This window comes from Musca autumnalis, unplaced genomic scaffold (assembly GCF_047663935.1).
Source record: "Musca autumnalis isolate F117 unplaced genomic scaffold, ASM4766393v1 scaffold_5, whole genome shotgun sequence".
In the NCBI taxonomy this organism is placed as follows: Eukaryota; Metazoa; Arthropoda; class Insecta; order Diptera; family Muscidae; genus Musca; species Musca autumnalis.
The window spans coordinates 70,832,176-70,851,755 of record NW_027412088.1 but is presented as its reverse complement, the minus strand read 5'-3'; the positions used below and the strand labels follow the sequence as shown (position 1 = coordinate 70,851,755).

At 35.3% G+C, this 19,580-nt stretch overlaps 1 protein-coding gene across 3 annotated transcripts in view; it reads right to left on the bottom strand.

Annotated features, from left to right (window-relative positions):
* Gdap2 (ganglioside induced differentiation associated protein 2) overlaps positions 1–19,580 on the bottom strand; it is a 291,983-nt gene that overhangs the window by 43,170 nt on the left and 229,233 nt on the right. The window lies entirely within an intron of this gene.

Genomic DNA, 19,580 nt, shown 5'->3' with positions numbered 1-19,580 from the left:
TTCGATACGATAATGTGGCTGAAACCTTCAAAATACCGACAATCGGGAGGTACCGTTCTATAGGGGGCTATATCAAAACGTGGACCCTATACTGCCATATTTCTGGGGGAAAGTTTTATAGCCTCAAAGTACCAATAAACCACCCATTTCGGTAAAATAATGTGGCTTCAAACCTTCAAAATACCGATATACCGTTCTATGGGGGCTATTTCAAAACAACAAATATCCGGGAGAAAGTTTTTTAGTCACAATGAAGACCGAGTACCTAATTATAGCCATGTCGGTGGAATAATGAGGCCAAAACCTTCAAAATACCGAAAATCGGAAGGTACCGTTCTATGGGGGCTATATCAAAACGAGAGCCCTATACAAATTGCTGGGAGAAAGTTTTGTAGTCCCAAGGTCAACCAAATTTCAGCCATTTCGATGGAATAATGAGGCCACAACTTTAAAAATATCGAAAATCTGGAGGTACAGTTCTATGGGGGCTATATCAAAACGAGGGGCCATACACAAAAAATTTCTGGGAGAAAGTTTTGTAGTCCCAAGATAGACAAAGTACCAAGTTTCGGCCTTTTCGGTTGAATAATGAAAATACACAAATGAAAATAAACAAAATACCGAAAATCGTGAGGTGCCTTTCTATGGGGGCTATATTAAAACGTGTAACCATACTGCCAAATTTCTGGAGGAAAGTGTTGTAGCCTCAAAGTACCAAAAAATCAGTCATGTCGGTAAAATAATGTGGCTTAAACCTTCAAAATACCGATATACCGTTCTATGGGGGCTATATCAAAACGAGGACCCTATACAACAAATTTCTGGGAGAATTATTTGTAGTCCCAATGTAGACCAAATACCAAATTTCAGACATTGCGATGGATAATGAAGCCACATCCTTCAAAATACCGAAAATCGTGAGGTTCCTTTCTATGGGGCCTACAACAAAACTTGGAACGATATATCCCATTTTCAATACCAAATGAATATCCTAAGAGTAAAAGAAAGTTCTCTACCAACTTATAAAGCTCTATGTTAAATATTCTAAATTATTCTTAAATATTTATCTTTAAAATGTCGTTTTAGGGGTTCATTTATCTAAAAGAAGTCTTCTATATAAGAAGAGAACATTAGGAGGTCTTTTACCTACCCTTTTAATGGTCACATATTCAAAAAATTATTTTAAGAAGCATTAAATAAGTTTTATATCCTTATAATAGGAGGTATTCTGTCAATATCAGGCATAGGTATAGGTCGTCTTTCTAATAAATATCGCTTTGCGAGTTCTTATATTTATAGAAAATCCTTTTAGTAGGTCTTTTTATTATTAGAATAACTCTTTAGTTGGTATTTTATCAACTGGCGATCATTAAAGAGGCTTTCTATCTATAGGATACCCCTGTAGGAGGACTTCTATTTATTGAGGCTGCCTTAAAAAGATTTTGTGTTGGTTGAAGGCTCCTTTGGGAGGCCTTTAATTTCAAGAAGACCACTTTTAGAATATTTTGTTTATATGATACCCCTTAAGGAGGACTTTTATCATTAAGATTTCTCTGTTGGCGATCTTCTGACTTTATGAGACCATATTATAAGGTAACTTATCTGTACGAGACCGCTTTAGGAGGTCTTCTATCTGTCTTCTTTTTCTAGATTATAATTTTGGGAAATTTTTCAATGGAAGAGCTCTTTAGGAAATCATCAGATTAAAAAGATCCAACCTAGAGGTTCTTTATCTGCAGAAGGCCCTTTATGCTAACGATGCATTTATGCTAACGAGGGTATATGGTAATTTTCAAATTTCTTTTAAAATTCCATAGAAAAAAAATTAAATATTTTTTTGGCGAGCACATCCGCCATTTTTGGTACATGGGTTACGAAAAAAATCGTGGTTTCAAATCTGTTCGCGTTCACAAAATTGGATGCTGCACTCAAAAGTTATAGAGGGTTTTAATCTCTTATAAAGAAAAAATATTTGAAAATTCCTATTGTGTTGTAATAAGAACATGTATATATGAATCGTTAACAGCATTTGATATCTATGCGTAGATGTTAAAATAGTTGTTAAATTTATTTTTATTTTCGCGGAAAACCAACAAATAATGAACAAATCATGGAGTAAATTTTATTTATTCTAACTCAGAGTCCATAAAAATCTCTAAACAAATAATTTAAAAATACGTACATAATCTAGACAACGCGTAGAAAAATGTGAGACCAAAATTATAAAGATCGTGTTTATAACTTGCATATTACAGCAACAACAAAGAACGGAAACTTATTGTTGGGAATTATTTCAAAAATATTTTTTTTTGGTTAAGTACGAAAAATTTGAAAAAAAATTTTGGGAGTTATTCTATGATTTCGCTAAATTTCCATACAAATCCTGAAGTATTTTGCTTAAACTTCTACAAGAAAAGTAATAAGTCATCGTGAAAGTATATTTGCTTTCTATGATAAGCAATAGAAATAAGAAGTAGAGAGTAATATTGAAATTACAATCAAAGAAAAAACATAGAAGTTAAAAACCGTATAATTCGCGAATCCGTTTAAATCGGTTGAGGTGCACGTGATTTTCGGATACAGGGAGTCCATGTCTATCAATATGCATGGATTTTCCCATGTTTCATTCAGCGGCCAAAGTGTGCCATCAGTTGCATCTTGCTATTCAAAAAACCTTCAAGTGGGCAAAAATTACGCGATGTGCATATGAGTATAAGGTGCATCCGATTTCAATGGTCGCCTATTAAAAATACGTCAATGTAACTTATTTTAGACAGATTCGCCAAGGACTGCGGATGTGCCACCACATTCTATTTTGGGATAAATAGGGATATTACTCCCGAATCTTTGTAATTTGTGACAGACTTTTTTGGCAAATATTATAATCGCGTATAAAGGATTACATTTCTGTAAAAATAACCAATGAAAATCGCGGTTCAATTCGCGGAATTCTCAAAATATATTTTTGCAGATTTTCCTACTTTTAGGGTATCTGTATCTGGCGTTTTAGTGGATGTATTCGAACGCGGAAGGGCTTATTAGATCCGGCACGTAAAAAAACTAAAATCACGCGGGGTTGAGGGGTACCTGTACGACATTTGTAAATTTTAAAGCCAAAAAATAGGTTTTTTCAAAAAATTTACGCACCAAATTTTCGCCTTTGGACTCCTATTACTAGGAAGCTGTACGGAGCACACTCATGAGATATACATCGAACGACGTGGAATCGCGAGTTCTACAATCCTATATACTAGTTTCGATTATTATCTAGTTGCAACCTCTAATTATAAGAAAAATTCGAAAAACACTGAAATCAAAACATCAAAATGTCAGCATCAATTTTAGGGGGATGCAGTGCTAATATCGAAAAGTCATACACTAGAACCATGTTGCCCAAGGGGTATTCTTTAGTTCTCTCTTTGAGCACAGGTTTGAGTTTTGCGTGGTTTGGACAGAAATCAAGAAAGAACTCAAAAAAACTTGTAAACTTCAACACATTTTTCCCATTTTTTTATATTACCACCAACGCAGCTTCCACGAAAATTATTAGTTGTGGTCCATATTATTAGATCGTGGCTAAAACACTTCAATTAATATAAATATATTCATATTTTATAAAATATATTAACAGTTCGCGACTTATTAAATGGTGAACCTCAACTTCAACGATTGTAAAACTTTTTTGAATATTACCATATACACTTTCATACGGGCAAAATGTGTCTCATCGAAATAATGGTTTTAGACCACGATTTAGCAATGTCCGTCCGTCTGTCTGGCTGGTACGCACGATAAATCTCGAACGGATGAACCGATTTGGCTCAAAATTTGGCGTTAGTAATATTTTATCCAAACTTAGTTTAAATTCGAAGATGAGTCATATCGGTCAACTCCTTGAGATACCCATCCCCCTACAAAAGTTCCGAAAAATTGTGCGATAACTCTTGAACCGAGTAACCAATTTGTGCCATACTTTGCACATCGCGAAATTTCTACCAGACATAGATACCATTCCTTCATTTTAGGACCTGTTCTCGAATCATTGATTTTTGTTGCAACCGGGGCTGGTCCATACTTCCTAAGAAAATAGCCTGTAGGATGCACAAAAACCCCTGTGACCCCGTGTGTAGAGATTGGAGCGCAGGATAACTCTTGAACGGATCTGCCGATTCGGTCCAAAATTTGGCATTCGTAATATTTTGTCTAAACTTAGTTCGAAGATAAGCTATATCGTTCCACTCCTTCAGGTACCAACCCCACAAAAGTTTAAAAATGGTCGGAAAAATTGTTCGCACGATAACTCTTGATGGGAGTGACCGATGTGGTCCATAGTTTACACACCCTAATATATCTACCTGATATAAATCGGGTTCGAATATGGACTATATTTGTCCACTCCTTGGGGTACCTCCCATACAAAATTTCGGATATGTACACTTTAAGACTTGCTCTCAAATCAACTTGATTTTTGTTGAAGCAACTTGCATTCGCTGCCTCAATTACGACGGTAAAAGTTTTTACAGGGGCAAGTCCATACTTCTTGAGAAAACGGCGCAAAAATTTAAAATAACCCTTATGGCACCATATGTAGTGGCTGGATTGCACGATAACTCTCGAACTGACCAAAGTGGATCAAAATTTGTCCTTTCTGATCGAAGATTGACAATACTGGTCCTTTTCTTAGGGTACCTCCCCTACAAAAGCTCAACATTTGTGTCTAAGCGCAGATTAGGGTCTGTTCGAAGATCCTTTGGAAATGTATACCGATGCTGTTCGTTGTGCTCCTGCTTAAAGCGATATTATGTGGATATTCCGTGGACAAGTCCATGCTTCCTTGCATACTGGTTCAAAAGTTATACGATGACCCATTGAAATGACTAGTGGACGCGATATCTATCAAAAAGATATGACTCTAAAAGAAGATCCACTTCCATAATGGACTATGTCGGTCCATTTCTTTAAGTGGCTTCTACGCAACACTTTTGAACTTTAATCCTAATCCACTTTTTTGTCAGCAAGTTCAAATGTCCAAAAAGAGTCAGACACTAGAAACATTCGATCTGTTCGTAGATGAAAGTTTCAATTCAAATAGGCTGAGGGTATAGTTCTGTTGACAAAGCCGACTGATACTTTTTTACTTGCTGGTATTCGTTCTTGTTTCTATTTACATGGTGTTAACGGTAACAGACTGTAGACAAAGCCGACAGATACCTTGTAAGTGTTTATACCCTACACCACTATGTGGAAAGGGTATTATAAGTTTGTTTTGGTAAAAATGCATGTAACACCGCGAAATATTCGTCGGAGACCCCCAATGTGCTATACCAATCTTCATATCTCGGCAAGATAAAGCGATTTTGAGATGTGTGTCCGTCCGTGTGTCCGTCTGTCCATTATAAATTGTAATCAACCTCCAGGTCGCAATTATGGACCGATCGTCACGAAATTTGGTATGGAGTTCGGCTTTACATCAGAATATATCGCTATTTTAATTGGTGATGATCGTGAAATATTGAGTGGGTGAAATGGACCAAAAACACAATATTTATCCGATTTTGTAGCTGCTCTGTAGGTGGCAATAATAGTCCGATTAACGCGAAATTTTAAATAAGGTAAGAGTATATGACAAAGAATAAGCTTGCAATTGGAGATAGTGATCAGATAATATTTAGAGGGTTAAATTGACCACAACGTTTGTGTGAAAATTGTGAAAAATTTTAATATACAGCTCATATGAATTCCTGGAAGGTACATTCCGCCCACGTAAATAACATTTGGAAGGCCATTTCTTGACCTTTCTATTGATGCCAATTATGTTGACTTTCGTGCTCAGATAACAGAGTTACAGCATAATATATTCAGTTATTTGTTAGTAGTGTAATCAGAAGCACGCTAGTGGTCGCAATTATAGATCAATAGTTACGAGATTTTGCACGATGTAGGAGCTCAGTTCGAAGAACATGCCTACAATTTTGGATGATGATCTCATATTATCTAGTGGGTTAAATGAAAAGTATAAAAATTTAAAATTTGATCAATATTTTACTTCCTGGAGGGCATATACTAGCAAAGTAGCATACATATAGAAAAACAACTACTGACCTTATCCCTGATGCAAATTACAATAATGTATCTCCTGGGCAACTAACGGCCTACTGCCTAATATAATACCATGCTACGATTTGTCTCTATCATGATAGAGAAATTCCCAACATTATTGCAAATTACGTGGAGCCCTAGCATATCAATTTTTAAATTGAATTTTTTATACATATTTATATTGCAGCATGGGGTCGTTTCGCCACCTTTTGTCAAAATGCACTCGGTGTCGCTACCGTTAAAGTTTTTTAGAAATATTAACCCTTTCCTTTCGTATAATTATGTAAATATTAATACTTTTGGGAGTCATATATTTTTTGCATGCAAATTATTAGAATTTCTACCCATATTTAGTTGTTTTTTTATCGATTAAAATATATTTTTGATATCACAATATATATCCACAAGGAAAAATTTTCGAAATACCCAAAAAAACGCAACCTTTGTTTACTCGTTAAGTTTCTATTTTTGCAGATTTGTACTCTGCACGCCTTGTTCTCTGAAAGTTCGTGTGCGATCAAAAAATACCCCTCAGCGTAATGTAAGCGGCATATTCTGAGTATTTCAGTCGTGTGAAACTTCTGTACAAGTCGATTAAAAAGGTCCCACATCATTGAGCTAATATGAATCGGGGTGTCCTATTGCCGCTTTGTGACCGTTTTAATTTGTGCCTTCATATGAGAAATACTGCTTGCATAAAACTGTTAATTTGGGTGTTCATTAATGTGTTGGGCATTATTTGGTTTTGGACATTTTTTGTATTTTTAATTTGGTCGAAACAATATGGCATCACCAGTAGTGACGTATGGCCAAACTTGTATTACTCAGTTAGTAAATACTCTCCTTATTCATTGTTATTATACTACATATTGTTGTTGCCGCTAAAATGTTTGAATGACTGTCAGACATGCATATTAAACAGTAGTATTAGGCGGTAGTCGTCAGTCGTTGCTGTCACCGCATTAAGTGAGATGGAGCATACAAACCAAAGCGGCATATTTGATGACTGGAAGAGTGTCAGTAATAGAATGAGAGTCAGAGAATAAAAGGTCATCACATATGACATTGTAGTTTGTTGTTATTATTACTATTATTCAGAGTAATCAGAGTTATCACTCAAAGCGCATACGCCTGATGAACTTCTTCCTTCGTCGTTTTGCATTGAGGGTTTATTTCAACTCTTTTTGTTTTTGTTTTCTTTCTCCCATAGCTAAGCTGAGAGTAAATAATAATGTCAGTTATTTTATTAAGAAGACATTGAATTTGTGTATTCAAGATTTCCTTTATTTTTTAAATAAATACAACGCAGTTTTAAACTTCCTTTGTTCATTTGGAGATTTCTTTAGTATGGGTCGTTCCGTGATTTTTTTTTTAAATTTATTAAAATAAGTTTATATGAAAATTAGACTGTCCCAAAAAGCAAAAAATTTTTTTTAAATGTTTATCCCCCAATTTTTTCATTTGATCCATAGAGCTTAGATATGGAATTTGATGGTGATTATTAGACGGATCGGACCGATCTTTATTTCCGTAGTAATTTGTATGGGCCCATTGTCCAAATTCTACAAATATTTTTGAAAATGGGCTCATATTGTGATTTAGATCCAATATATTTAATTGGTCGATTTTAGATATTTTGCGCCCTATATAGTTTTATCGAAATCTGTTACTACACATTTGTGTACGATTCGTTTTTTAGACACAACATTAAACTGGATGGACAACAGCGATAGCATTATTTTATAAAAATAATTTAAGAAACATTAGTGGGCAAAGACCCATATTAAAACAGCAGTGTATGCTCATCGCTGCATTCAGTATACATTTAAATTTGTGAGATAACAAACAAAACACGAGTTTAACATCCCACTTCTTATTCATTTCTCTCAGACCCAATTTAAATTGTTATTTTTCTCTTTTTTACAAAAATTGCATCTCTTATCCTAACAGTTCAGTGTAGTTCAATTAATTTAATTTTATTTTTCGTATTTTATTCATTCCATATCCGCATAAGCAAAGTGCGTCAATCCAAGTGAAAATGGTTTATTGTTTACACAATTTCTCCTGATTTCTGTGGCATCAATAAAGTGATTGGCCTGTTTCTATTCCCCTAAAATGTCTTGTGGCGTTTTGTTTTTGGTGCCAGTAGGAGTGTGAATCAATCACACGATGTCATTCAACCAAATGCCACGGAAAATTTCTCAGATGACGGCATCATCAGTACAACAAATTCATGAGCTAAGCATATGGTCGGTCTTCAAATTGCGTTGTGAAAACTGCAAATCACTATAGGTATTTTGAGGTATCCGTAAACAATTATTTAAACACATATGTACATACATTTTGAGATTATTAGTTTTTATTACAGAAAATGTTGAAATTTTGACCATAATCTTTGAATGTGAAACTGGAATATTGAGACGCATTTCAGAGTGGGCACAGTTCTGTACGAATTGAAACAATTTTTTCCTAAAAAACGTATGTATTTAGGGTGTTTCAGAATTTTGGGCGTATGAACTTGCTGACAAATATATGGATTTGGATTGAAGCTCAAAAGTAGTCAATTTTGGAAGTGGGTCTTATTTTGGGAGTCATTCCTCGCGGACACCTGACCGGTTTTAACATGGTAAAGCCCAGGATTTATCTTGGTCACCAGGGGAACTGCCTTTAACACCCGTTAAAGGTAGTGAGCTAACATGTGCCGAGCGTTCACCCATAGAACGTTAAAAACTTGGGTTTGGGCGTCGGGCTAGTAACCCGCTCCTAGAAAAAGCAGTCTACTATGAAAAAACGAAAGAAAAGAAAAACAATCCCCTCTAAAGTTGGCGACCCCAGCAAAAGTTTTAAGGACCAAGATCTGTACCTGGAATATTCGCAATCTTTATGGAGAAGGTGCAGTTTACGCATTGGCAGATGTGCTTGAAAAGTACAAGGCCGACATTACTGTCACACAGGAAATACGATGGATTGGGAAAAGCGCCACAACAACACCAAAAGGTGACGCACTGTATTATAGCTGGCAATGCACAAAGCATGAATTTGGTTGCGGATTTGTAGTTGGTCGGAAGTTAAACATCTCGTCTTTAGCATCAACCTAGTGAATGAAAGGCCCGCTACAATTCGATTAAAAGCAAAATTCTTCAACATTAGCTAAAGCTGCGCTCATGCTCCAACCGAAGACAAGAACGAACAGACCAAAGATATATTCTACGAACGCTTAGAACACCGTTGTCCTGTTCATGACAATAAAATTGTTCTAGGCGAGTTTAATGCCAAAATTGAAAAGGAGAATATCTTTGGCCCAACAGTCGGGAAATTCAGCTTCCACTGTGAAACATCTGACAATGGAATGAGGCTGATAGACTTTGTAGCTGCAAAAAACATGGTAGTTAGCGGAACATTCCTAGTTTGACTATAACACTGTGATACAAAAGGAAAATATGAAAAAAACCAAAAAGTTGAAACACAAAAAATGTCATAACGCATTCATTTTTCAACCGATTTCGTTGGTTTTTCCCATTTTGGAAAGTCAACTAAATTTCCTACTTGCTAACAGTAAATAATTGTACTGTTAGGTGTCGTTTACGCAGCCTAGACCACAAGGAAAAACACTTTACTGCTTTTAATGCGTTTTTGTCACATTTAAACCACTATTACTTAGCCATTTGTTAACCGATTTTAAAAATCTATGGCTTGTTCAAAAGGCATTACTCTCCCCTTTATAATGAAAAACAGTGTGTGCAAATCGGTTGTGGAAAAAAGAAGTAATGTCCGTTTAAAATTGAAAATCCAAGAAAGCCCATTTTTCACTACATTTACCGTTAGTGACCCAAAGAAACCAAAGGTATTTTCGTCTTCTGTGGACTCCCACAAAACCGAATTTATGCATTAGAACCCCTGCAAATTTTCACTGTAGCACAGTGTAATCGACAGATCGATTTGGAATTTTCACAATAGATAGATCTCGATGCCCTGATTATGAAAATATAAAATTTCGCCGGCGGTCATAACCTGTTATCCGATTATTTGAACCGAAATTACGGATATATATAACCGATATGGGTATCAAAAGAAAGCTATCCAGAAATGTAATATTTCCAGCTGTATATAAACGGCTTACAATTCCAGAGCAAATGTTGGTCTATAAGTTTTCTTAAGTAGCCGGACTGCGGCCGGGGATTTAGGACGTTCTTCTATGGACGGGTTCAAATTTAAGTTACGCGGACAACAGTTACTTTAAAATTGTAAGGTTTTATATCCTCCACCATAGGATGGGGATATATTAAGTTTGTCACTACGTTTTTAACTACTCGAAATAATCATTGTAGACCCCACAAACTATATATACCCTTGATCAGCGTGCAATTCTACATCGATATAGCCATGTCCGTCCGTCTGTCCGTCTGTGGAAATCACTCTAGCGTCCGAACGGATTGACGTAGGTGGATGCAATTTTATATGAACGTAGGACTTTTGGTATTGAAAGCGGGCTATGTAGGTTCACGCTTTCGTATATCCCCCATACAAAATGACGCGTGACGCGTCGTCTTGTTAAGGAATTTTTAAGATATTTGTCCCATTTACCACCGAATTGTTTGTAATTTGGTATTTTGTGTCTCCAGAGGCCAAAAAACGTTCCTACCAAAGTTGGTTTATATAGGTCCACGTTTTGGTATTACCCCCATATAACGCCCCATATAAAGTACGCGTCATTTTAATATATTTTGAATGTATTAGTCCCATTTGTATTAGTTACAACAGAGTTGTAACTTTGTATTTTGCATTTCCAGAGGATAAGAAACATTTCTACCATAAAATGTTTATATATGTCCACGTTTTGATATAGCCCCCATAGGGCGATATCTGCCGATTTTCGGTATTTTTAATGTTTTGGCCTCATTATCACACCGAGATGGCTGAAATTTGGTATTTAGTCTTCGTTTGGGGTATACAACTTTCCCCCAGAAATTTGTAGGTATAGGTCCACGCCATCATATAGCCCCCATAGAACAGTACCTTCCGATTTTCGGTATTTTGAAGGTTGTGACCACATTAATCCACCGAAATGACTGAAATTTGTGGTGGAGGGTATAAAAAGTTCGGCCCGATCGAAATTAACGCTTTTCCTACTTGTTTTCCTTAAAATTTTAATAATTACCAGAATTTTAAAGCAAAAAATATAGTAAAAATACACTTTTTTCTCTAACTCCCAAACCGGGTTTAGCATCTTAACAGAAAATAAATCATTAAAAAGGTGATATTTTAAGCTTTCATTTGATACCCATTCATAAAATCCGGTTATATACCCGGTTTTTTACCCGTAATTACCGTTCAAATAATCGGATAACCGGTTATGACCGCCGGTACAATTTTATATTTTCGTAATCAGGGCATCGAGATATATCTATGATAAACATTTCAGATTTATCCGACAGTTATGGCTAAACTAGGAATAAGCCGCCCCATTTCTTAATCAAAGCACTCCTCGTTCCGATAACATATCAGTACAGTGGCAAAGTATTGCCCTCTCCAAGCAAACAGCCGCAAAATCCATACTTGGATACCAGAGACCTCCACCAAGGAATCCATGGTATGACCAGGAGTGTCGTGCAGCTACCGAAGAGAAAAATGCGGCATAGAGTTGAGGTATCGGGAGAAAAAGAGACAGAGAAACACCTTTTTCGCAGGACAATAGAGAAATAGAAAAGCTTGAGTGTGAAAAAATCGAGATGTACAGGAGCCAGAATGAAGTCCGAAGGTTCTAGCAAAGAGTGAAACATTAAACTGATGCCTTTGGTACAGGCTCATCCTCCTATAGACACTATCAAGGTAATTTGGTAACTGATACATATAGTGTGTTCAGGATATGCAAAGAGTATTTTTCCAAACTGTTGCTATCCAATAGTAGCGAAGACGAGGAAGATACTGCAGATCAAATCCCTAAAGATGGTATTGAATGTTTACCGCCCATCCAAGATGAAGTAAATACAGGATAAAACTGGCTGAAGAATTATAAGGCAGCGGGAGCCAAGCTGTTCAAAACCGCAGGCGACTCGCTGATAAGCTAGTTAGCACCATCTGGCAGGAAGAACGCGTACCCGACGATTAAAACCTGAGCAGCCTGCGTGCGATCCACAAGAAATGAGATAAGACTTCTCCCTATTGCCTGCAATATAGTGTCAGGGATATTGTGCGAACGACTAAAGCCAATGGTCAACGAAATGATTGGACCATACCAATGCGGCTTAAGACCTGGCAAGTCCACCATTGATCAGATATTTACACTGCGGCAAATCCTGGTGAAGACCCAAGAGATGCAGATCCACACCTTTTTGTCGATTATGAAGCAGCCTTCGACAGCCCCCTACGTGCAATGGTATTCCAAGCCATGTCTGTATTTGGTATCCCCTGACACTCAATCCTCAGTTAAAATAGGAAAGAACCTCTCGAACAATTCAGTACCAAAAAAGGTTTCAGACAAAGAGACTGCCTTTCGTTTGACATGCTCAACATCCTGCTGGAAAAGGTTATACGAGATGCAAATGTCAAAAGAAATGACACAATCTGCAGCAACAGCCACATGTTACTTGCTTATGCTGATGACATTAACATCATGGGACGATCAGTAAAGGAAGTAACAGATACCTGTAAAAAGGTCAAAGGTGAATCAGAAAAAGTGGGTCTGGCGGTAAGCGGCGAAAAGACAAATTGACGGTGTTGACGCGCAATGCGTCCATATAGCTCGGACCAACAGTGGAAGTTGGTTCCTATAATTTTTAGGTAGTAAAAAATTTCGTCTATCTCGACACCGCTATAAGCACCAACAAACAACATCAGTTGTGAAATAAAAAAGAAGAATTGTATTTGGCTTAAGTAAGCAGTTTAAAAACAAAGCCACATCTCGTCAAACAAAAACAAGGCTTTACAAAACAATAATACTACCCGTGCTAATGTATGGTTCCGAAGCCTGGGTACTTGCGCAAGCAGACAAGGCAGTGCTTGGTGTGTTTGAGAGAAAAATTCTTCGAAAGATCTACGGACTACAACAAATCTGCGTTGACGGTGAATATCGACGTCGTATGAACCACGAGCTGTATCTGCTATACAACGATATCAGTATGGATAAACGTATCGAGATGCAACGATTGCATTGACTAGGCCATATCATAATAATGAGCTATTATGAGCCCGCTAAAAAGGCATATAAATATGGACCACATATCGGTGCACGCCATGACGAAATGAAAAGGCGCGGCACTATGTCGCGAGTTCATATTAACTGTGGCCACGTACTTACTGTTTACTTACAATCTCGAGGACAAAAAACTAGGATGTTCGGTCCACGTTTTGATATAGCACCATAGAGCCGTACCTCCGATTTTCGGTATTTTGAAAGTTTTAGTCACAATTACAAACCGAAATGATTGAAATTTGGAGTTTAGTCTTCGGCAGAGGTATGCAACATTCCAACAGAGAATTGTGGGTGTAAGTCCACGTTTTGATATAGCCCCCATATAACGGTACCTCCCGATTTTCGGTAGTTTGAAGACTTTAGCCTCATTATCACACCGAAATTGCTGAAATTTGGTATTTATTCTTCGTTGGGTGTATAAAAATTTCCCCTTGAAATTTGTCGGTATATGTCCACGCCTTCATATAGCCTCAAAAGACGGTACCTCCCGATTTTCGGTATTTTGAAGGTTTTAGCCCCCTTATCACACCGAAATGGCTGAAAATTGGTATTTAGTCTTCGTTGGGGGTATTAACTAATTTGAGTTACCGACAAATGTTGGTAAAATTAAAATGCTTATAATTTCGGTAATAAACGATATTATTCGGTAAGTTAGCGACCAATAAAATGTAGTCGTATAGTTCAACCGATACCAACAGTGTTGTCAACTTTTATTTGAACTTTTCATTCATAATTTTTGTCGGTAATTCAAAAAATTAGTTAGAGAGTCGCACTACGGCCCCATGGAGCCGTACCTACCGATTTTCGGCATGTTGAAGGTTGTGCCCTCAATATCCACCCGAAATGTCTAAAATTTGGTGTTCAGTCTTCATATTTTGTGTGGGCTTATTGAATACATTAAACTGCTGTCTTCAAAAATGAGAATTTTTCTTTAATAACGTTTTTTGACCGATTAGTGCCCAGCAAAATGTTCGATGCCAAAGATGCCATTCAATCATGGGTGAAAGTGATCTGGCATATCATCTTTTTAGCATCTTCATCGATGAATGTTATATGAGCTTGGACCCCAAAAGATGCTATTTATTTTTCGATCCAAAGCATGTCATTTCCACCAATGCTTTGGCATGTCATTTTCACCAATCCTTTGCAATGACATTATCATTACGACGAGAGTTTTAACAACGTTGGTTGTGATTTCAAGTCTCCGACAACATCAAGTCTATTGTAAATATTTAATCTTATATATTTAGAAAAATGTGTATAAATAAAAGCACATAACTCATATATATTGGATCGATGGGATTGGTTCAAATGCTGATGAAAAATCGGATTTGAATTGACTCGGGTTTAAAAACGTAGAAAATTTACAATTAGAAAGTCAGCAACGAATTTCCAATTTTAATTTACCTTATAATTGCCTTAAAAATTATACAAATGAACAGAGTTTGTTCTGAGACTTAAACTTTTAGGTAGAATATTTCTTTTTCTGACACCATTGTTTTGAAATGAAGTCTCAGACCAAAACTTAAAACTCGACGCCTGACGTGTGCGTACAAAAATACAAAAACAAAATACAACAAAGAACCAAATTCCAGTTAAAAAAATAATAACTTATTTCGTGCATTAATGCCAAAATTGATACTGAAATGTTTGTGCTACCCTTTACACATAATAATATTATTATTGTTCTGACTTTGATCGATATAATTTTTGCCGAAGTTGCCAGCATTGCAAGAATCTAAAGTAGAATATTTCCCAAAATTATTAATTGTTGGAAATTTCATCTCTATGTTCGAAACGCCGATATACTTGTCTCCTATTTTTAGTTCTTCCTATTATCTATAGAAATTTGTTATCCTCACAATTTGCTGATACCAACCACCAAACTTTGTTGCACTGTTTACCCATTTTTCAATTACAGCCATATCCACATACTCTACTGGGTTTAAATATATTTGTAGGAAAAAGATGCACAAAATGTTTGCATTTCACGAAGTAATCAGAACCAAGGTTAATGTGGAATTGTGTAAATTGGCCCAAATTTATGACATTTTCAGGTTGTGATGTGATGTGTTGTTTTGTTTTTTGTTTAATTTGTCTACTTTTACAAAATAACTTTCTTTGCTATAATAAACAAGCAGGCAGCAGCATCTGTTTACGTTTTGTTGTTCCCTTCGTTATCGGATGGAAGATGAAAGATAATAAATTAGGACGGACCACAATGATAACCAGGGTTAGAAAACATGGACTTCCACCACCAACTGACAACAACAACAGCTGATCAAATGTAATTTTTTTTTAAATAGATCAAGGAAACGTCTATCATTTTCCAAAACAGCCTTAGGGAAACAGAGATAATTATCTTAACTAAGATTTTGATTTAATTTTTTTTTTTCGAATATTGTATGCCCACACTGCTTTGTTCTTTCATTTGAAATTTCGTAAAAGTTTTATTTATTTTACTAAAATACCGCATTATTTATCTTAAAATTCTAGAGAGTACTCACAACGCAATATTCTGCGTCTTTGTTTTGAAATAATTTTGACCCAATGATACACCGAACAGGAGGAGGAGGAGGTTTGTTTACACTAGGCGGTGGCGAACAACATTGAAATACATTTTTGGATGATGCTACGCTGCTACAACATCCAGCTTCCTGTCATGCTGTTTGAGTAATACCTCCAGCAAATTTTGCATGCGATTTTTTCAAGGAAATATCAAAAATGATGTGCAGTCAATAACATTGATCGCAATGCCAAATCGATTTTAGAGAATGTGCCAAAAAATCAGAGATTATTTTGGGGGAAATTTATTTGATAACTTTGTATCAACAATTTGATGGGGAGGAATTTTGAAAAAAAAAACAACAACAAATGAAAATAGTTAAGAATTAGGTACACCTTCAATTCTTTAACAAGTAATGAAACAACAATATATTGGAGATATTGGGGGAACATATTCCTTTCTATAGAAATTAATGTGGAACACATTAGTTTCTATAGAAATTCATGTGGAACACATTAGTTTCTATAGAAATTCATGTGGAACACATCAGTTTCTATAGAAATTCATGTGGAACACTTTAGCTTCTAAAGAAATTCATGTGGAACGCATTTGTTTCTATAGAAATTCATGTGCAACACATTAGTTTCTATAGAAATCCATGTGGAACATATTATTTTCTATAGAAATGCATGTGGAACACATTAGTTTCTATAGAAATTCATGTGGAACACATTAGTTTCTATAGAAATTCATGTGTAACACATTTGGTTTCTATAGAAATTCATGTGGAACACATTAGTTTCTATAGAAATTCATGTGGAACACATTTGTTTCTATAGAAATTCATGTGGAACACATTTGTTTCTATAGAAATTCATGTGGAACACATTTGTTTCTATAGAAATTCATGTGGAACACATTAGTTTCTCTGGAAATTCTTGTGGAAACACATTAGTTTCTATAGAAATTCATGTGAAACGCATTAGTTTCTATAGAAATTCATGTGGAACACATTAGTTTCTATAGAAATTCTTGTGGAACGCATTAGTTTCAATGGAAATTCGTTTGGAAAACATTAGTTTCTATAGAAATTCTTGTGGAACACATTAGTTTCTATAGAAATTCTTGTGGAACACATTGGCTTCTATTGAAATTCTTGTGGAACACATTAGTTTCAATGGAAATTCATGTGGAACACATTAGTTTCTATAGAAATTCATGTGGAACACATTTGTTTCTATAGAAATTCATGTGGAACACATTAGTTTCTATAGAAATTCATGTGGAACACATTAGTTTCTATAGAAATTCATGTGGAACACATTTGTTTCTATAGAAATTCATGTGGAACACATTGGTTTCTATAGAAATTCATGTGGAACACATTAGTTTCTCTGGAAATTCTTGAGGAACACATTCATTTCTATTGAAATTCTTGTGGAACACATAAGTTTCTATAGAAAATCTTGTGGAACACATTAGTTTCTATAGAAATTCATGTGGAACGCATTAGTTTCTATAGAAATTCATGTGGAACACATTAGTTTCTATAGAAATTCATGTGGAACACTTTAGTTTCTATAGAAATTCATGTGGAACGCATTAGTTTCAATAGAAATTCATGTGGAACACATTAGTTTCTATAGAAATTCATGTGGAACACATTGGTTTCTATAGAAATTCATGTGGAACACATTTGTTTCTATAGAAATTCATGTGGAACACATTTGTTTCTATAGAAATTCATGTGGAACACATTAGTTTCTATAGAAATTCATGTGGAACACATTAGTTTCTATAGAAATTCATGTGGAACACATTAGTTTCTATAGAAATTCATGTGGAACACATTAGTTTCTATAGAAATTCATGTGGAACACTTTAGTTTCTATAGAAATTCATGTGGAACGCATTAGTTTCTATAGAAATTCTTGTGGAACACATTATTTTCTATAGAATTTCATGTGGAACACATTAGTTTCTATAGAAATTCATTTGGAACACATTAGTTTCTATAGAAATTCATGTGGAACACATTAGTTTCTATAGAAATTCATGTCGAACACATTGAAATTCAGGTGCAATACATTTTTCGTATACAAATTCACGTGGAACAAACTAGTTTCTATAGAAATGCATGTGGAATGAGTTTGTTTTTACAGAGATTCTGTGGAAATTTATGCGGAACACATTGGTTTCCTGCATATTTCCGTCTAAATCCCACGCTTTAAAATTACCCATACCCACTCTGGTATATGAATCGGGAAAGATGATGCCGTATATAATTATTTTCTGAATTTTTAAATAATATTCGAAATCACTGAATATCATTCGAAATATGAAGTTACGGTTCGTTGCACTTGCAAAATGACAGTTGTTCAAAATCTTAAAAAAAAAACGCAAAACATTTCAGTCTTTACAAACAACAAAAACAACAGCAGTAATAATTCGCCGACAGCAATTATTTCAGTTGTTTTTGAGATGAAAACCGTACTTGGTGTGGATAAAATGTTTCAATTGTTTTATTAAAAGTGTACAAAATTAACCAAAAATATGTACATATGTATGTACAAGTATGTGTATATTATATTTCAAGCGATTAATTTTCACATCTGGGCTTTTAAAGTGATTCTGTCGTGTGCTGGCTGTATTGTTCAAAATTTTGTTGTTGTTGTTTTACAAATAATAATCATATACTGGAAACTGAAATTTATTAGTCTAATTACAATAACTCATGAGACTATATCGTTTTTGTTTTGTTTATCATTTTATTGTGGGTTAGTTGTGGTAATATCAAGACATTGAAACGTATAGAATTTTGTGATTTGTCATAAAAGAATAATAAAAAAATCAATGTATAGACAACATTGTTGTGCTTATTGCTTTCTAGAGAAAATTATTTCAAATTATCCTGAAATCTCTTGACTTAAGTTTCTTTGTGTCTTTCTTTAGCTCATAAAATCCAAGACAATCCCCAAACTATGACCTCATTTGTTTGTCTTAAAAAGTCACGTTAGGTCACACTTAAAGATTTCTGACTCATCTCCGATAACTTAATATTGGATTTTCTGTCTTTCTCTTTTAATGCATTAAACTTGGCAATATATTTGGTAATTATTTTAGGAAAATTTGCTAAAAAGATTGTCCATCAGCTGCCCCATACTTCAGCTATTGACAATTCTCTTAGGGTCTTAATGACACTCACCACTCTCACTATCATTATTTAGTGCTATTTAGTTCTCATTTATGCATATTCATAAACTAAGCCAATTGACATTTCGCACTCAGTCGGCGGTCAGGCATGTGACGCCACTTTGTGTCTATAAATGTAGATGTCAGACGTCATGTCAGCATGACGTATCACTGTCACCTTCTATTTTGCTCTCTTTGAAAACAAAACAACAAACTATTAAAACACACAAAATCGCAAATCTCGCAAAAAAAACGTATTGTCATTGCATATCAATGGCCTTTTAGGCTCTCCCCCCCATGTTTGTGTGTGAGAAATTCATATTTTGTTTTTGGACTTGGAACCTAAAATAGCCATAAAAAATTTAGAGCGTGTAAGCCCTGAACGAATGAATAGCTATTTGAAAACACAACCCAAACACTCATTCGTCCGCCCATTGACGATTTTTGTTTTTGTTATAATTTTCATGCGGCCGTTTATAGTAATTTGCATATTGTTTGTTTTTATTTTAGTATTTTTTTTTTGTTTCTTCTTCTTTTTTCGTATTCTGTTTTTATTTATAAATTTAGCCTGTGAATCAATGTATGAATTTA